Source organism: Macrotis lagotis, chromosome 1 (genome assembly GCF_037893015.1).
Source record: "Macrotis lagotis isolate mMagLag1 chromosome 1, bilby.v1.9.chrom.fasta, whole genome shotgun sequence".
In the NCBI taxonomy this organism is placed as follows: domain Eukaryota; kingdom Metazoa; phylum Chordata; class Mammalia; order Peramelemorphia; family Peramelidae; genus Macrotis; species Macrotis lagotis.
Genome location: NC_133658.1, coordinates 685,140,754 through 685,153,664, shown reverse-complemented (window position 1 = coordinate 685,153,664; position 12,911 = coordinate 685,140,754). Strand labels below are relative to the sequence as shown.

At 36.1% G+C, this 12,911-nt stretch overlaps 1 long non-coding RNA gene across 6 annotated transcripts in view; it reads right to left on the bottom strand.

Annotated features, from left to right (window-relative positions):
- Positions 1–12,911, bottom strand: part of LOC141507713 (uncharacterized) — a 181,556-nt gene that overhangs the window by 97,408 nt on the left and 71,237 nt on the right. For 5 of the 6 annotated variants that reach the window (XR_012474252.1, XR_012474251.1, XR_012474256.1 and 2 more), the window contains exon 2: positions 9,190–9,311. This is a non-coding gene — a long non-coding RNA (uncharacterized LOC141507713). Of the gene's footprint in view, positions 1–9,189; positions 9,312–10,847; positions 11,296–12,911 lie in introns of those variants that run through there. The other variant, XR_012474253.1, reaches the window with a different exon arrangement.

The window sequence follows — 12,911 nt, the reverse complement described above, 5'->3', positions numbered from 1 at the left end:
CCAGGTCTTCCAGCAAATAGTTCACTGTCTAACAGAGGAGAAAAGATGCAAACAACCATAAGCAAACAAGATATAGATGGTCAGAGTGATAGACCAATAAATTGATATAGATACTAGATATGTATGATATATATGCTAGGTTTTGGGGTATGTATATATGTGTGTGTGCACATGTTTCTGCGTAGGTGTGTGTGCAAGCACATTTTAAGTACTGAAGATACCAATCTCCCTGAATCTCAATGCCTTTCTTTTAATTTGGAAGTTATCTCAGAAGAAAGTGATCTTAGCATTAAGAGCAATTGGTTTCTCCAGCACCTATCTCATTGCTTAATATTTTTTCCCCCATTCATTTCATTCATTCACAAGTTCTATAGTACAACTTTTAAATATATGAAATTCTATGGGACACTATTTTTGGTCTTGTAGACATTATATCTACCACTTTTAATACATGCTTAAGTATTATTGATACTGTAAAATTCCAGTGATAGAATTTTATATAAGGGGTGAGATGAGGATGAAGCCCATGACCACACATTTGTAACAATAAACTTTCACTCCCCAAGACCTTTGTGTCTTTTGCTTTATTTTTGTTTCTGTTTTTAATGTTACCATCCTTTATTATAACTCAAGTTCCTCTCTCTTTCCAGTTCTCCTGAGGAATTAAATACAGATTTCACTTCTTTCTTACCTTGCTTAGTCCTAGCCTGAAGTAATGATATCTTGTTGAGTATTTTTAATGGGGGAAAAAGCTGTAGGTAACTTTAAATAACAGATAAAAGCAAAAAGTTTCAGAAGTCTTAAAATCAGATTTTTGTCTTTCCTATGCCAACATAGGGAGAAGCTAGACTGAAATCTTCTTCACCCTATATATTCCCATTCTGAATCTCCTCTTTTACATCTTATTCTCTGAATCAGTCAGGACAAATGAAGAGATGGCAAGAAAAGTGTCTTGTGGGAACAGGAGGAGGGAACTCAGATATGGAAATAGCCTTCCCCTTCTGAAACTGAAAAACTCCCTCTTCCTTCCCTCCCTCCTTCCTCCCTCCCTTCTTTCCTTCCTTCCCTCTCTCCCCCTCCCTCCTCCCTTCCTTCCTTCTTCCCTCCCTCCCTTCTTTCCTTCTTCCCTTCCTTCTTCCCTTCCTTCCTTCTTCCCTTCCTTCCTTCCTTCCTTCCTGCCTTCCTGCCTTCCTGCCTTCCTTCCTTCTACAACTCTCTAATGTACCACTTCATTTGTATTAAAATTCTATGTCACATCTGATGGGATAAAGGAACAGGGAAAGATTGCATGAAGTAAGTCTCTTTGCAGTTGGGTTTTTAAAGATAGATAAGACTTTTACAAGCAAAAAATAGGAATAGAGATATTCAAGGCACAGAAAATTGTGTGAGTGAAGACAGGAAAGTAGATGATCTCATGCCATTTGAGGGATAGTTGATGGAACTGGGAATGTCTGACCCAGTAAAGAGAAGACCTAAGGGGACATGAGAGCTGTCTTCAAGCTGTCATATGAAAGAAGAATAAAACTTGACCTACTTAGTTCCAGACGACAGAAATAGGCATAAATTTTATGACATAAAACATTTCCTACTGATTAGAATATTCTAAATGTAGAATGTTCTAGGAGGCAATGACCTGCCCTTATTTGACATCTTCAAGCAGAGGCTGCAAGACCACTGATCAGCTAGCTGGTTGGTAGAGGGGTCCAATTCTTTGTCAAGTATGGGTTGAACTTGATCTTCGAGATCCTTTCTAACTCTAAAGTTCTGTGCTTGTATGAAGTCTAAACATTTTCTTGCTGAAACTAAAGGTGATAAGAAGTTTATTCATACCTAGCCTATCTTAGGTGCATTACAGCATTTGCCAGAAATTATATACTATTGACAAAGAGCAGGGACTATTATGATAAATCTAGAATGTTGGACTATCTGAGAATTAAGAGGGCCACAGACAGGACTCAACTGAGTCTTCTGTCTTTATATTTCTCCATGCCCTCTATTGTTATTTTCCCTATACTCTACTCTTTAGGGAACTTTCAGGTAAGCCAAAGAAAATCTCTCATGATAATCTGAGCCAAGACATATTTTAGCTCAGGAGCTCTCTCATTTTCAGACTATATATGCACTGACAGTTGGAAGTGTACTTTAGAAACAGGAATTTCATGAGTAGATTTAAAAGGAGGTCCAATTTTGAAATGTTAAGATATGAAGAATTTTCTTCAGATCTCTGAAATCCATTATAATCCTTTCAAGAAAGTCATGTTTATATCTCCAACTCATAGAATAATACTCCCTTGCATGGAATAGGAGATTAATAAATGTGTATTCAGTTTGTTAAGTAGAACAAGATGCCCTGTGGAATAGTTTCAGAAAAATATTTTGGTATCCACAAGGTCATTTGACATTTTAGTGTACATATTTGGTTAAAGTAAGAGAAAGAAGGCTCCCATAAGCTCCATAAGACATTCAATCTTATGACTAAATTTTGTTTGGTTTAGAAAATAATACTCTGTAAACATAGGTTTCTATATTTTTGTGCCTTATTAATTTTTTCCAATAAATTTTGCTTTTGCCAATTTTCAGTTGAACTAAAAAAGAAAGATGCTTATATACATATATATATATGTGTGTGTATATATATATATATGTATATATATATATATATTTCAATCAGGAGAGATGGGGAGGAGCACTGTCCTAGAGACTGAGGAGATGGTAAATGACTCTTTCAAAGGGTACAGAAAGGATTGTTAGAGTGGGGACAGAGAGAGGGAAAAGGTAGGAATGGTAAATTGAACTGCTGACTGGCATTGGACCCTTTATGTCTGGATAAGATCATCCAATTAGGTTCTAATGGTGACCTTATGCTTCTAGGAAAGCTTTGCAATAGAAACCTCAAAAGAAGGTCCACACAACATTATTAGCTACATTAAACTGTTTCTTTCAATTGTACCAGAGAGAAATTGAAAACATCTTCAACTGGGATTCCACACTAGATGGTTATTTTTTATAGAGTGCTTATGTCATTCACAAAAGAGATGTAGCATCCCCAAGGGAGAGACAGCAGGTGTACAGTTTCTCTCAAGGTTATTTAATTGCTGTCAGGGAAGACATATGATTAAAAAAAACCCAGTACTGGAGATATGAAGTATAGAGAATTTTAAAGTTGTTTATATAGTTGATTACAGTCTATCATACAATATGTTTATTTGCTATAAACATGCCTATCACAAACTGTTCCCACACCTGTGCATCTATCTAAACAACCCACCACACGTTTGGGTTTTTTTTTTTTGTAATTCCTGGCTACAAGAATGACGAGTATGGAATTTAGGATGCCTGACGCCCTTTCTATGAGGCTCAAGCTCAAGATTCAATTCCCCTTATGACCAAGCAGAGAAGATGAGCTTTGGCATGGTAAGCATCACTAATGTCTTCCAGAAAGTACAGGTGTTTGCAAAGGATGCTTTGAGTTCCATAGGAGGAAAACACTTGGCCTTTTATAGTATTCCCTTCCCCCACGTGGAGTACTTCAGGCAGGGTTTATAATAACTATAAAGAATCATAGGTGGTATGGATCACCTTGAGGCTCCAAGATCATGCATGGAATTTGGACACATATGATTCAATGAGACCATAGATATAGAGCTGGAAAGGATCTTAAGGCTCCTTTGAGTCTAACTCCTTCATTTTATAGGTAAGAAAAAATGAAGTGATGAAAGGTTACCTAGGGTCATACTGAGTCTGAAATTGTATTTGAACCCAAGTCTTAAATGCAACACTCAATCCACTCTTTTCTCTCATTTGAAAGAACTGAGTCCCACAAAGGTTAAGTGACTTATTCAAGGACACATGAGGAAATAATTTATTTTTATATTGAAGTAAATTAATAAGTAGCAGAGCTAGGAATTGAATCTAGATCATCTAACTCCAAAGCCACCCACAAAACTCCATTCCACCATAATCCAAACTAATCCAACAAACATTTCTTAAATTCTTCACATTTACAAGGTACTAATGATGGTGAAAAAAGTTCCCACCCTCAAGGTATTTACATTCCAGTGCTTACTTTTTTATTATACACTGTTATTATATTATAATACAATATTATAATATTATATCATCATATATTATTATTTATCATGTTATATTATCATATATGACATCATCATATATCACATCCATTCCATTATATTAATTATTATATTACAATTATATTATAATATTACTTACATTATGTCATGTTATGTTGTATTGTATTGGGTTGGGTACTGTTATATATGTTGTGTTATGTTATATATTGGTTACATGGTAACTAGTAGGGAAAAATGTTGATGACTTACTATCTTAAAAAATTAGTGGAAGAGTAAACAATAACCATCTTGTTGCCTGTTAAATATAGTTGTACTTTGTGGGTACATTTAGTTAGGCTAGTACAACTTACCTTAGGTTATAAAGTAATTGTTTTTACTGATCTTTAAAACAATGAATACTTTTTGATTTTCAAGTAAATCCTGTGGTTTGTTCCCCAATTCTTTTGTGGTTACCTTCATGAAACACCTTCCACAGTGAAGGCTCTAACTTGGACAATTGACTGTGTCCCAGGGGTGCAAAAGGAAACAGAGAAGAGGAAGTATTAAGATGTCATGATTCCCCAGGAGACCCAAAGGGAATGTTAATAAGAGTATCTTCTACAGTACAAGTCACAGCTCTGAATGCACTCACTGAAGACAATATTGAAGAAGAATCATATGCTCCAAAAAAAACAGGGACTTGGTGTTCAGATGCTACAATATGGAAAAATTACTATCCTAAAATGGCATTCTATTCTGATTTTTCTATTTTTGTTTTGGGAATTTGATTTGAATATGCTCAGGCATGAAATTGGGATGAACTTTGTTATGTTGGACAAGTCACTATATGTGCATATCTTATGTCCTTGTCTTTAGTCAGTAATGCTGTTCATGGAAAAGTCAATGGTCCAGGAATACTAGGGATCAGCAAAGTATAGTTTCCAAGGTCCAATCCAACCTACTACCTGTTTTTTGTACAACTTGGGAGCTAAGAATACTTCAAAATATTTTAAATATAACAAAACTTTAAGAATAAAAACCATTCTCAGATTGCATACAGTACAAAAATAGAAGATGGACAAGCTTTGACCCATGAGTCACTAGGGGTTTGCTGACTCCTAGACTACACATCTTTAAATTTTACCAGAACAGGTTGTTGCAACACTCTTTTTTTGGATGTGCATACTCCCCATTGAACCTACTGTTATAATAAAGGAAAAATGGTTAAGCAAAATCCAGCAGCCATAGTAATGCTGTCTGACACAATATTCGACCTTCCACTTCTGTACTCTCTTACCTCTCTCCTGAGAGAAATAAACCTTATTTTATGATTTTTTTCCTGGAAGCATGATGGGTTATCTCAGTTACTGAGTTAGGCTTCCTTTTAGATTTTGGAGTGGTTTGCCAGTTCTTTCTCCAGCTCATTTTACAGACGAGGAACTGAGGCAAATAAGGTAAGTGACTTGCCCAAGGTCACATAGCTAGTAAGTGTCTAAGGTCAGATTTGAATTCATAAAGATGAGTATTCCTGATTCCAAACCCAGGGGTTGATTCACTGATCCACTTTGTTGCCCAGGATTCCTTTATTCCTTTTAGTGATCTTTTTTATGTTATTGCAATCTTAGTATATATATATATATATATATATATATATATATATATATATATATATATATATATATATATATATATATATATATAATACATATATATATATATATATATATTGTTCTCCTGGTTCTACTTATGTCATTCTGTATTAATTTAAACAAGATTTTGTGTCATTGCCTTTTGTTGCCAAAATCAGACCCTAATACATATGCTCCACAACTAGGAGGTAGTCAGTAACTACTTGTTATCAATGGCCATATTTTACCAATAGATGCAACAAGACAATTTACCCCTTTCTCTCATTTTTCACAAGGAATGTATTCTCTCTGGGCTGAAATAATGGACGGGGGAGGTGTGAGGCTTGGGGGAAGATATCCTATAATCTCAAAGATAGTTAAAGCTGCCCTAGCTGTTTCCAGTCAAACTCCCAGCTCAGCAGCAGGGTGGGCAGGAAGGCAGTTAATCATATACAGATTTTTAGTTACATAGCTTTGGGAAGCTAGCCTAGGAAGCTGAAGAGTGCACCCTAGAGAATCCTTCGCTTGTTATACCCCCACAGCCCACATCCTTCTCAGGGTTTGGCAGACAAGATGGTGCCTGAGTTCAGTGGACCCAACAGGATCCTCAGCCCATGGACAGAAAAGGAGACATTCTCTTCTCACTCCAGAATGACTATGTTCTTACTCACAAAGAGTAATCTTAGGCTCTGGAAACAAAAAACACCATCAAAAACAACCCCTTAATCACAATCTATTAATATTTATTGAGTGCCCACAACCTGCTAGGGTTACAGGGAACATGCCAGAACCATGATTCTTGCCCTCAGGAGTTGCACCCTAATTATCCCCAAAATTTAGGGAATCCTCTCTACATGAACACAATGCCTTCCTTTCAAATGAAGTCAATGTTTTATAGCCTGTATGCTAAAGGTGTAGAAATTCAGATGCAGACAACTTGACTAAGCCACAACCTTAGGACTCAGGTATGAAGCCAAGGGCAAATGAATAACAACTTGTTTGGCAGATGTCAGAAGATGTTTCCAGTTCCAAAAATGTCCTGATAATTTTCTTTTTGAGATCTCCTCTAGCTACCTTCATCATTTTCTCCTTATTTGTGCCACACATGGAGTCAAATACTCTTGAGATGTGAAGGGGGTTAAAAAATAAGCCATATGTTGCTAACCTAGTCATGGGGATCTGGTAGTCATCCTCTTTCTAAGCTCTTAGTGGTGATATCTTTCTACCTCCTATAGATCCTCCTGATAGTGGTCCAGGGAATCATGGAATAGGTCATATAACAATGTGAAGTCATTAGCCTTGATGGCATCATTGTAGCAAATGTTGCAATCTGGACATAAATTTTTGGCCTACCCAATTCCTTTCAAATTCAGCATCAACTAAAGGGTCTCATTTTGTTTACTGAAAAATTTTAAGTACAGTTGAAGTAAACATGACTCTATTGTATTGTTTTGTTTTTGCAAGGCAATGGGGTTAAATGACTTACCCAAGGCCACACAGCTAGGTAATTATTAAGTGTCTGAGGTCAGATTTGAATTCTAGTCCTCCTGATTCCAGGGCTGGTACTCTCTCCACTGTGTCACCTAGCTGCCCTGACTCTATATTTTTGAAAAGACTTTGATTTTCAGTTTGGTCCAAGGTAAGTTTTTATTTCCTGACTTTTATTTCTCATAGGATATTGACCTATCATGCCAAGATGCATATGGCAATTTGACAGGCTGGATCAAGCAGAGCCAGGTCAGACTGGGATTCTGACAAGGCAGAAAGGACCTGGCATGTGCCTTGCATCGTATGAATGAGATTTGAGTTTTAGAAGAGCAGAAAGAGAGAAATGGAAAGATAGACATCATTGGTCTAGGAAAGCTAGGAGTTGGGTCCAGAGAAACCAACTAAGATAAACAGATATTGCCAAATGAATAAGCTGTTCCATCACACTATTCTATTAAGTTTAGAATTATTTAACTCTTAAAGTCCTTTCTGATAACATTTTATACCATTCTTATAGCAATCTACAAGTATTAGTTAAACACCTGCTGTATTCCAGACACTGTGCTATCAGAATGCAAGTACAAATTGTGAAACAATCCCTATTCTCAATGAGCTTCTAATGGGGAATATAACACATACATATAAAATATATACAGAATAAATGTTAACTTTTCAAATACAAATAGATTCAATTTAAACTCAAGGCATTTTAATGGACCACTAGTAGTTGGGGAGATTAGAAAAGGGTATATGCCGAAGGTAGCACTAGTGTTGCATCTTAAAGGGAGAGAAGTCTTTTGTGAGATAGAGGTAAGAAGCAAACCTATTCCAGAATGTCTCACTGCAAAGGCACATACAAAGTGTAATGTGAGAAACAGAAAGATGACTAGTTCACCTGGATAAAAGAGCACAGGAGGTGAGACTAGCCTCCACTGAGGATGGAAAGGGAGGTTGGGAACAGACAGTATTAAACTTTTCAAACTGATTTAAGTATCTAATTATGATACATTGGACTTGTAGTATTTTCCTTATTTTAGAGATATGAAAACTGAAGTAACAAGTTATGTAATGACACATCTTTAGCTAGCTATGGGCAGAGTCAGGATTGTAACCTGGTTATCTTATTCTAATAAACTATCTTCTCTTATTTGAGTAATTGTTCAAATCAAAGAAAAGCTCTTCTCTAGCTTTATGTTTCTCAGCTTCTGTTTCTTTGTCTCTGTCTCTGTCTCTTTCTCCATCCATTTATATGTCCATTTGTCTTTTTATCTATCTGTCTGCTAGTTCCATTTCAGTGCTTTGTGAAGGACACTCATTCTTTTACACCTAAACATTTTCATACATCACAAATGCTAGTCCCCTCAGAAGGAACAGGTGAAAAACAATAGTTGCATTTCCACAGTGACTCCTTTCAGAGTGGCAGAGTGTGCCCTGAAAAGCCAAGAGACAAGATCTGAAGCAAGAAACTTTGTAAAATAAAATTTTCCAACAAAAGCAATATTCCATTGTGATCTGAGTTGATTCTGAGACCATTTACAGAAGTGAAAATGTTGCATCAGACAGTTGTTATTCCCATAGCACCTTTCTCCAAAACTGACATGAAATGGTTACTTTTCATACCTTCCTTCCTAGGGAGAATCAAAAACTGTGTTCAAATAAAATGCAAAAATAAGCAATTTAAGCAATGTATCTATAATGTGAATTGAATGCTGCTCTTAATATAGGATCTTGTGGATCAGCTCTTGGTAACAGGCTCAAAATCTTTCCCCCCCTCCCCCTTCCCAACATGTTGGAGTACCCACCACAAACTCCCAACCAGCTGGGTTTTAATTGATTCCTAGTATTGCAGTGAAAGTATGGCAGATAAAACATGACAGAGCTCTTGCTGATGTAAATGAAAATGTTGGAGCAAAACAGCTGGGGAGAGAAGAAAGACTCTCCAGGTTTACATAACCTCAACATGCTTACATTGTTTCTTCCATGTTTTTCCAGTCCAAACTCACCTGGTTTTGCTCAAGATCTAGAACACCATGAATTGTATCCGGCACCTCATATTTATTCATGCCATCATCAAGAACATCTCTGCAGGCTTGACCAAGGTTTGTCATTGAATATGTTTATCCAGCTGCATGGCAAAAACATAATGCAGTCATCATTTTTAGTCTGTCACCTACTCAATATTTTGCTACAGTGATTAAATTAGCTCATAAATAATACTATTTAAACACTAGAAACTCATGATGTATATATTTAGTTAGCTAAATGTCCTTTTGGGCATTTTAAAGCATTCCTAGTCATTTAGTTACTTCATTAAGAAGTCTGAAACAATGAAAATAACCTCTTTTTATTCAGAACTTTAATGATCTTCAAAAAAGGAGGGATAATTCCTCTAAGTGATCCTTTCTCCAAATCCTGAATTATTATATAGCACCAGGAACCATAGAGGATCATGGCAGAGATGTGAAAAGTAAAATGGTGGGTGACATTTGTGTTGCAAAAGTAGTGACTTTCTGAAACTGAAAAGGCTTAACTTTCTTGTCTTGGTTCATTGTATCCCATACCTTTCAGTCTTCCTGATAAGCCAACAGTTTTGCCCCAACAAGATGTGGCTACTCTATCCTGTAGGCTATACCTGTATGCATCTATTTTGTCAGACTTTTGCCTCTAAATAGTTTCACCAAGATCTATTTCAAAGGGACTTTCAGAAAAGTATTTGCCTTCATCTCACTGACTTGAGGATTACATTTTGAATTGATCAACTAATCAACAAGCATTCATTAAGTAACTACAAGGTTTTATGCTGGGCCCCTCAGATGCAAATATAAAGTGATCTCCACTCTCATTTGAATACAAGAAACTTGCCTTTTGCCCTTAAATAATGGCATGGATGCCAGTCATGGAAATCACATCGACATAGATACCAGGCAATAGAGCCAAGAGTTACATACAACAGGATTCATATCCTTATAAAACTACCTTCAGAAATAAAAATATTTATAGCGGGTACCAGGCGACAATTATAGATTCTAGAATGGCATCCAAATTATTTTAGCAGCTAAGGGAATAGCCTTGGTTAGCAACTGTTCACAATGTCAAAGCTTTTGGAAACTTTTTACAGTCATTTTATTGTTTTTATTTCAAAAAATAAAACCTAAAAGAGCTTGAAGAGGAGGATTTTAGAGGTTTGCACAATAGCCTGGTTTTAGTGGTTTTGGTTCTTTGCATTTTACTTTATTTGCACCCACTAAAATTAACCAAAATTAATCCACAAAGGCAGCAAATACAAATGAACTCCCCTCGACTTCATTCTGTGAACTAGCTAGGGTATTTTGGAATGCATTGGCCCTGGGAGAAGTGCTTATCACAAACAACATATGGGTATTAAAATCTGAAACATCCAAGAAAGAACAAGTGAGCCATTTTCACTTTACTTGTTCCTAATTTTTCCCTCAGAAGATGAATGATTTCTAATCACATTCCATTTTCAACTATGGGTTTTGGATCTAGGGCAAGAGCCAGGTTGGTATAAAAAATCCTGGCGCGTCTACAGCCCGTTCCACTGATTAGCTAATGCATTTGTGTCATCTGCTCTCCTAGTTGTGTGAAAACACACTGAGGAAATGTGTAAGAGCAGTGAATTGTTCCCAACTCTTTTATTCACCTTTCAGCATGCTAGTTCCTTCCCTTGGCATTGATATCATTATGCACTTGTCAAAGATAGACTGTCACTTTAGGGCCTCCATTATTGTGCAAGATTTGGCAGCCAATTTCGCCACTGGGATTTGCTTATATCCTCTGTATGTTATTGTACTTCTCTGGCATCCAGTAAATTCCGTTACCCACTTCTTTGATGTTCATTCCAGCCCCTAAATGTGGAAACAATGACTGAAAATTTGGATCAAAGCATCCCATAGATGGTAGGCAAAAGAACTCTATGATAATTTAAAAGAATTGAAAGTAATCCCCTTCACTAAAATCTAGGTCAATAGTCATCTAAGAATGGATCTACACTCCAAATATGAGGAAGTCTGTAAGAACAACCCCAAGATTCCAAGAAAAGAGACCAAATTTAATAGCTGCAGGATTGAGACTTGTGGTCATTTCTAATTAAAGAGTAAGCAAAATGACTTGTTTTATTTGGTTAGCCCATTATAGTTTTCAGTTCCTAACTCAAGTCCCTCTACTTTGTAGCCAGAGGTTTATAGTTGTGCCTCTTTCCCTGTGAAGGAAGTCTCCACATGCTATTTCTATAATGCAAACTTCACAGGATGCTCATTGTTTCTGTGATTTACAAATGGAACTTTAAAGTCTGCGAACTGTCTAAATTTTTTTTCAAATGAATTATTAAAGACCCCTGAGCTACTTGCATCCAAAACAGTCACTCTCTCTCTAGATTTAACTGTTTTCTCATGATCTACTTGCAGAATACCAGCACAAATAATTACTTCATTCCTACTTATTTCATTGGGTCAACTGCGACTTCTAAAAGCAGTAAAGCAGGTAACCTCACAGAGATGTTTTCAGGGCAGATAAGCTAATAGATATCAAAGTGCTGTCAACTCTTTGGGGAAAGACGCTATATAAATCCAAGGTATTTTATGGTTAGATTTTCTCTTCGCCCCATTTGGTACCCAGAAATGTGCTACTTATAATTAATACTCAGTATTACCTGTATCCATCTCTGACTATGGGGGGAATTGAGAAGGATTTCTAGTAGAACTCCATATTTAAATTTTAGCTGATTGCATTGGATGAAAATAGAGTCACATAATTGTCATAGAATTCGATCATTTAAGAAGTCCTATACACCACTAGGTACACTGAATAGCCCTTCAAATGTCAATTCAAACTGCCATCTTTCAATATAGTTTTTTTAATGACCAGTCATATGCAACACTGACATCTAGTGGTTACTTCAGATAATTCCTAGTCTATGTCCTTGAATAGTGGGCTATATGAAAGGTTTAAAAATATGAACAAGCATACCCTACACTATGTATTCTTTCTTATTGTAGTATAAGAGTTTGAGTTCAGATTATGTTGTCATTAAAGTGGGGTGTTACTCTTCTGTTTTATACCTGTATCCCAATAAGAGAATAACTTTGAAAGAGACATTTTTCATTTCCCATTTTCATTAAACAAGTTACTATATATCTGACATCTATTAGTTGTCTCCCTCTACTCTCAACAAAATTCTTTCCCATTTGTGTCTATAAGAGTTATGTATATATTACATGTATTTTAACATGTGTTACACATCCAGATTAAATATTTAGGAGTGATAATGATAATAGCAAAGATAGCTGAAATTCAACCAGGGTATCCCAAAAGTTTTCATACACTTTTCAGCTTTAATAGTTCACTAGGGCTTTTGAAACCTCCAGTATAATGCTTTAATGTTTGAAAAGCCCTTTATGTACATTAACTTGTTTGAATTTCATAATAACCCTATGAGATAAGAATTACAGACATTTTCTGAAGTTTACAGGTACTGTTTTTGCATGCACTAGTCTCCTTATTTTACAGATGGAGAAAACTGAGTCTCTGAAAAGTTAAATGACTTGCCTGTGTTAACAAAGGCAGGATTTGAAGACAGATCTCTCTGTTTGACTCTAATTCTAGCATTCTACCCACCACATATGCTTCCTCCTTGAGCATCAAAGAGTTGCTCAGAAAAAAATAATTTCCTGGAAATGAGGTGTCTATGAAACTAACTGTCCTTTGT